This window comes from Cyprinodon tularosa, unplaced genomic scaffold, assembly GCF_016077235.1.
Source record: "Cyprinodon tularosa strain WSP-4 unplaced genomic scaffold, ASM1607723v1 ctg866, whole genome shotgun sequence".
In the NCBI taxonomy this organism is placed as follows: domain Eukaryota; kingdom Metazoa; phylum Chordata; class Actinopteri; order Cyprinodontiformes; family Cyprinodontidae; genus Cyprinodon; species Cyprinodon tularosa.
Window position 1 is genome coordinate 344,621 of NW_024039636.1, and position 6,615 is coordinate 351,235.

General features: G+C 40.6%; 3 non-coding genes across 3 annotated transcripts; all 3 read left to right on the forward strand.

The window, feature by feature from the left end:
- Positions 1-1,231: 1,231 nt before the first annotated feature.
- Positions 1,232-1,313, forward strand: trnal-uag. The gene has a single exon. It is a non-coding gene; the product is annotated as a tRNA-Leu (tRNA).
- Positions 1,314-4,171: 2,858 nt separating this feature from the next.
- On the forward strand, positions 4,172-4,253 carry trnal-uag. The gene has a single exon. It is a non-coding gene; the product is annotated as a tRNA-Leu (tRNA).
- A 1,728-nt stretch (positions 4,254-5,981) lies between these two features.
- trnal-uag lies at positions 5,982-6,063 on the forward strand. The gene has a single exon. It is a non-coding gene; the product is annotated as a tRNA-Leu (tRNA).
- Positions 6,064-6,615: the final 552 nt, after the last annotated feature.

Genomic DNA, 6,615 nt, shown 5'->3' on the forward strand with positions numbered 1-6,615 from the left:
ACTGCAGAACAACAGAGACATACATTCCATTACCTGACATAGGAGGAAAGAAAGCAAAGACGTACAAGACATCTTTGGAGAGTTTGCAAGAGCAAAATCTGATCTGTAACTTCTATGTAGAAAGCTTTATCCTCTTGTATTTAATTTATTCACATAAGGCTGGCCCTTGGTCCTCCAACCAGCATCCATCTCTGACACTGCCTAGAGCTTCACCAAATTTACTGCAAACATCTGGGGTCATTTGCTTCTTTGTTTTAACAAGAAAAGGCGGAAACCTTGTCCTGGCATCTAGAATTCTTAAGGTCATAAAACACAAGATAAGCTCTCACAGACTCGGTGTGGAATGCGGCCTCTTCCTGCCATAAATTCTCAGGAACAAACTTAAATTCAGTAATCTGGTTCAAGGAAAGGTTATCTTCACAAACCTGTTCAAAATTAAGAAATATGTTCACAAGGAGAGTATACAACATACCTTTTACACATGCCATAAGATTAACTGTATTAAAGACTAAAAATAATCATTTTTCTTTAACAGGAGCCAGAATAATTCAATAGTGAGTTGGTTTGAAAAGCAATGTTACTACTCTCTAACTTGTTCTGATGGCTTGGTTGCAAAACAGATCTCTGTATTTTGGCCATTTGGACTTTCAATGGTAGCTTATATGAGGAGCAATATTATTGTGTTTGGTGATCAATCCATCTGATCACATGGCATGCTAAGGGGAGTTAGCTCAAATGGTAGAGCCCGTTTGCGTTTGAGAGGTAGTGGGATTGATCCCTGCATTCTCCAAGTCGTTTACCTTTACTATGTCCTTGAATTTTTTTCAAAGGATTGATGTGATGAACCCAAGGGAGAAGAAAGCACCATGCAGAAACAGGGTTTTTGTTAGATGTAAAGTGAATGCTTGAAAATGTCCTTGACATCCTACGTTACTTACTTGGTCAAAAGCCCTTGAATGAAAACCCAAAGTGAATACACATGTGCTGAACTATGGATTTACTTTGATTACAAGTTATTGTAAGACTTAGTAAAGCAATTTTTACTGATTAGTCAATAATGACAAGCAGTATAAAGCAGCTAATTAAATACATTGAGAAGCATTAGCATTACAACATTTTACTACATATTTGGAGTAGCCAAGGTATTCTATCAAATTTTGAACAATGGTCTTTGAAATGTTGGCAGTATCTGAGATCATGAAAATCTCAGATCAACAGAATTGGCATCTTCGGTAGTGTGGCCGAGTGGTCTATGGCGCTGGATTTAGGCTCCAGTCTCGATAGAGGCGTGGGTTCAAATCCCACCACTGCCATATTGTTTTTGCCTAACTTTGTTGTTGCGTCTCAAGAAACGTTTTTTAAAAACTCGCCTTACAATTACAGATGCTTCAAAAACACTAGCCTCAAATTCTGCAAAGCTTGTCTTTTCAATTGTACTCTCTCTTTTACCTTTCAAGGTAAATGGCTTGGTCTTGTTGGACACAAGAGATTAATCTGTGGAACCAGGTGGTCTATGACACACATGACAGGTTGTCTTCGGGCTTGGCTAAACAGAGCAAATGTCTTAAACAAGTCTCAGGCAAGCTGAAGAACTCGTTTTTTTTAATAGGTGGCACAAAACAATTTTGCAAGATTCAACTAAGCATCTCCATGTCATTCCTAATGTACCTTCATTTTTTGTAAATGACACTCAGCACAACTCTAAATGGGTTGCTTGAAAATGAAAAGCAAAAAAATTGCCCAAAATAACCTTTTCACACCAGAGTTTGGCTCAGATGCACTCAGCTACAGTCCTGCTTAGGCAGTTAGCACGTACCCTAAACTTGAAAATCGGTAGCCAACTTTTAAACACTTTAAGTGAAGTTCCATTAAATTTAGATGTGCAATCAAAAGCAGCAAGCTTGTTCCACGATGTTATGGCAATATTTGGATATATTTGGATTAAGCATGCATTTGACTTACCTGGAGATCAAAGTGAAAAGATTTTGCCTGGAAAGATTGGCCTAAGCTGATAGGAGACAGTTCCTAAGTGTTTACATGGAATTCTTCAGGTTAGAGAAGGTGTCAGAACGTTCTGTTCCACCCACGGATGATTAGTGTCTTAAAGGTACACTATGCAACCGGTGTTGATTTTCCAGCGAGGCTCCCCCCAGAGGGCGAAAGTAAAAGTGCACTGTCGTAAATATGCACAGCTGTTCTCCTGGTTTCTCCGTCAAGCCAGGCGCGGTTGTTTTGAGCTTAGCAGACAGGCGAATGCAACGAATGACTAATGCTGCGTTCACACCGCAGCTGGCGCGACAGAAGCAGCGAGTTTACATGCAACGTAACGTCAAGGCGCAGCAAAAGGTCCCGCGGCGCGTTTTGAGCAGCAGGCGCAGCACGTCTGAGCAGCTGAAGCAGCGCATCGGGCGCGTTTAAGCATCTGACGCAGGGAGAGAGACACAGCGCTGATGATCACTCCTCTTAAACAGTTTATTGACGCCTAAATTAACTTAAAATGCAGAAATCTGCCGGCAGAATATGCAGTTTGGATTATTTAGATGAAAAACACCTACCAGCTGCCGTGGTGAACCGCGAGGAGGCGACCAGGCCAGAGGCTGCTGATGAAGGGATCCCTACTGTCGGCGCACCGCTGGTATGTGGGGGTCTGAGCAGCTCCGACAGAAAAAATATTGAAGGCAGGATAATAATCTGAATGAACTGACGGCACTGATTACGTTTTCAGGTGTATTTTCTCACTTAAACACATATTAAAACTACTTTATTCCCACTGATCACAGCAAATATAGCTGCAAGGCAGAGAAAGGATAGTGAAGCTCCGCCCAAAGCGCGTCAGACACACTTTTGCACCGCGCAGCCAGAGCAGCAAAGCAGCTTCATCCGCGCGTCAGAACTAACTGGTACAAGCAGCAAAAATGAAGCAGCAGACGCGATTTTGCTGCGTCCGATGTGAACGTAGCATAACTGCACAAAGATCGCCACTGTGCTAGCAACGAGAATGCTTTTAACTGGGGGCGTGTAGCAGTTCTCGCCGTAAAGCAAGACTGAATCTCACGAGACTTCTGAGCCTGTGGGTGCGGGTCGGTGCTCCTGCAATTGCAAGTGCAGTATTTCCCCCACAGACCACCAGGGCGGCCGAGAATACCTTTGTTCAACCTGAAATGAATCATTTAATCATCCAAAACGTTATGGAACACATTAATTAACTGAAAAATGTTGCATAGTGTGTCTTTAATATGTACTCTACAACTCTGGCATAGTGAACTGCAGTGCATGGTGACCTTTCAATCCAATGGTTGACAGAGGGTCTTTAGAGCTATTTGTTAAGAACTTGCCATCGCCCGCACAAGCAGTAGACGGCTTTCATTTCTGTCAGCCGTATCAAGTTGCTGAAGGAATTAAAGTCTGCAAAATCTCCAATCTGTACAACTCTAAAAGACTTGCTTGACATTCAAAAAACAAGGAAATCTATGGGGAGCCAGATTAATTCAATAGTGGGTTGGTTTGAAAAGCAATGTTACTACTCTCTAACTTGTTCTGATGGCTTGGTTGCAAAACAGATCTCTGTATTTTGGCCATTTGGACTTTCAATGGTAGCTTATATGAGGAGCAATATTATTGTGTTTGGTGATCAATCCATCTGATCACATGGCATGCTAAGGGGAGTTAGCTCAAATGGTAGAGCCTGTTTGCGTTTGAGAGGTAGTGGGATTGATCCCTGCATTCTCCAAGTCGTTTACCTTTACTATGTCCTTGAATTTTTTTCAAAGGATTGATGTGATGAACCCAAGGGAGAAGAAAGCACCATGCAGAAACAGGGTTTTTGTTAGATGTAAAGTGAATGCTTGAAAATGTCCTTGACATCCTACGTTACTTACTTGGTCAAAAGCCCTTGAATGAAAACCCAAAGTGAATACACATGTGCTGAACTATGGATTTACTTTGATTACAAGTTATTGTAAGACTTAGTAAAGCAATTTTTACTGATTAGTCAATAATGACAAGCAGTATAAAGCAGCTAATTAAATACATTGAGAAGCATTAGCATTACAACATTTTACTACATATTTGGAGTAGCCAAGGTATTCTATCAAATTTTGAACAATGGTCTTTGAAATGTTGGCAGTATCTGAGATCATGAAAATCTCAGATCAACAGAATTGGCATCTTCGGTAGTGTGGCCGAGTGGTCTATGGCGCTGGATTTAGGCTCCAGTCTCGATAGAGGCGTGGGTTCAAATCCCACCACTGCCATATTGTTTTTGCCTAACTTTGTTGTTGCGTCTCAAGAAACGTTTTTTAAAAACTCGCCTTACAATTACAGATGCTTCAAAAACACTAGCCTCAAATTCTGCAAAGCTTGTCTTTTCAATTGTACTCTCTCTTTTACCTTTCAAGGTAAATGGCTTGGTCTTGTTGGACACAAGAGATTAATCTGTGGAACCAGGTGGTCTATGACACACACGACAGGTTGTCTTCGGGCTTGGCTAAACAGAGCAAATGTCTTAAACAAGTCTCAGGCAAGCTGAAGAACTCGTTTTTTTTAATAGGTGGCACAAAACAATTTTGCAAGATTCAACTAAGCATCTCCATGTCATTCCTAATGTACCTTCATTTTTTGTAAATGACACTCAGCACAACTCTAAATGGGTTGCTTGAAAATGAAAAGCAAAAAAATTGCCCAAAATAACCTTTTCACACCAGAGTTTGGCTCAGATGCACTCAGCTACAGTCCTGCTTAGGCAGTTAGCACGTACCCTAAACTTGAAAATCGGTAGCCAACTTTTAAACACTTTAAGTGAAGTTCCATTAAATTTAGATGTGCAATCAAAAGCAGCAAGCTTGTTCCACGATGTTATGGCAATATTTGGATATATTTGGATTAAGCATGCATTTGACTTACCTGGAGGTCAAAGTGAAAAGATTTGGCCTGGAAAGATTGGCCTAAGCTGATAGGACACAGTTCCTAAGTGTTTACATGGAATTCTTCAGGTTAGAGAAGGTGTCAGAACGTTCTGTTCCACCCACGGATGATTAGTGTCTTAACATGTACTCTACAACTCTGGCATAGTGAACTACAGTGCATGGTGACCTTTCAATCCAATGGTTGACAGAGGGTCTTTAGAGCTATTTGTTAAGAACTTGCCATCGCCCGCACAAGCAGTAGATGGCTTTCATTTCTGTCAGCCGTATCAAGTTGCTGAAGGAATTAAAGTCTGCAAAATCTCCAATCTGTACAACTCTAAAAGACTTGCTTGACATTCAAAAAACAAGGAAATCTATGGGGAGCCAGAATAATTCAATAGTGGGTTGGTTTGAAAAGCAATGTTACTACTCTCTAACTTGTTCTGATGGCTTGGTTGCAAAACAGATCTCTGTATTTTGGCCATTTGGACTTTCAATGGTAGCTTATATGAGGAGCAATATTATTGTGTTTGGTGATCAATCCATCTGATCACATGGCATGCTAAGGGGAGTTAGCTCAAATGGTAGAGCCTGTTTGCGTTTGAGAGGTAGTGGGATTGATCCCTGCATTCTCCAAGTCGTTTACCTTTACTATGTCCTTGAATTTTTTTCAAAGGATTGATGTGATGAACCCAAGGGAGAAGAAAGCACCATGCAGAAACAGGGTTTTTGTTAGATGTAAAGTGAATGCTTGAAAATGTCCTTGACATCCTACGTTACTTACTTGGTCAAAAGCCCTTGAATGAAAACCCAAAGTGAATACACATGTGCTGAACTATGGATTTACTTTGATTACAAGTTATTGTAAGACTTAGTAAAGCAATTTTTACTGATTAGTCAATAATGACAAGCAGTATAAAGCAGCTAATTAAATACATTGAGAAGCATTAGCATTACAACATTTTACTACATATTTGGAGTAGCCAAGGTATTCTATCAAATTTTGAACAATGGTCTTTGAAATGTTGGCAGTATCTGAGATCATGAAAATCTCAGATCAACAGAATTGGCATCTTCGGTAGTGTGGCCGAGTGGTCTATGGCGCTGGATTTAGGCTCCAGTCTCGATAGAGGCGTGGGTTCAAATCCCACCACTGCCATATTGTTTTTGCCTAACTTTGTTGTTGCGTCTCAAGAAACGTTTTTTAAAAACTCGCCTTACAATTACAGATGCTTCAAAAACACTAGCCTCAAATTCTGCAAAGCTTGTCTTTTCAATTGTACTCTCTCTTTTACCTTTCAAGGTAAATGGCTTGGTCTTGTTGGACACAAGAGATTAATCTGTGGAACCAGGTGGTCTATGACACACACGACAGGTTGTCTTCGGGCTTGGCTAAACAGAGCAAATGTCTTAAACAAGTCTCAGGCAAGCTGAAGAACTCGTTTTTTTTAATAGGTGGCACAAAACAATTTTGCAAGATTCAACTAAGCATCTCCATGTCATTCCTAATGTACCTTCATTTTTTGTAAATGACACTCAGCACAACTCTAAATGGGTTGCTTGAAAATGAAAAGCAAAAAAATTGCCCAAAATAACCTTTTCACACCAGAGTTTGGCTCAGATGCACTCAGCTACAGTCCTGCTTAGGCAGTTAGCACGTACCCTAAACTTGAAAATCGGTAGCCAACTTTTAAACACTTTAAGTGAAGTT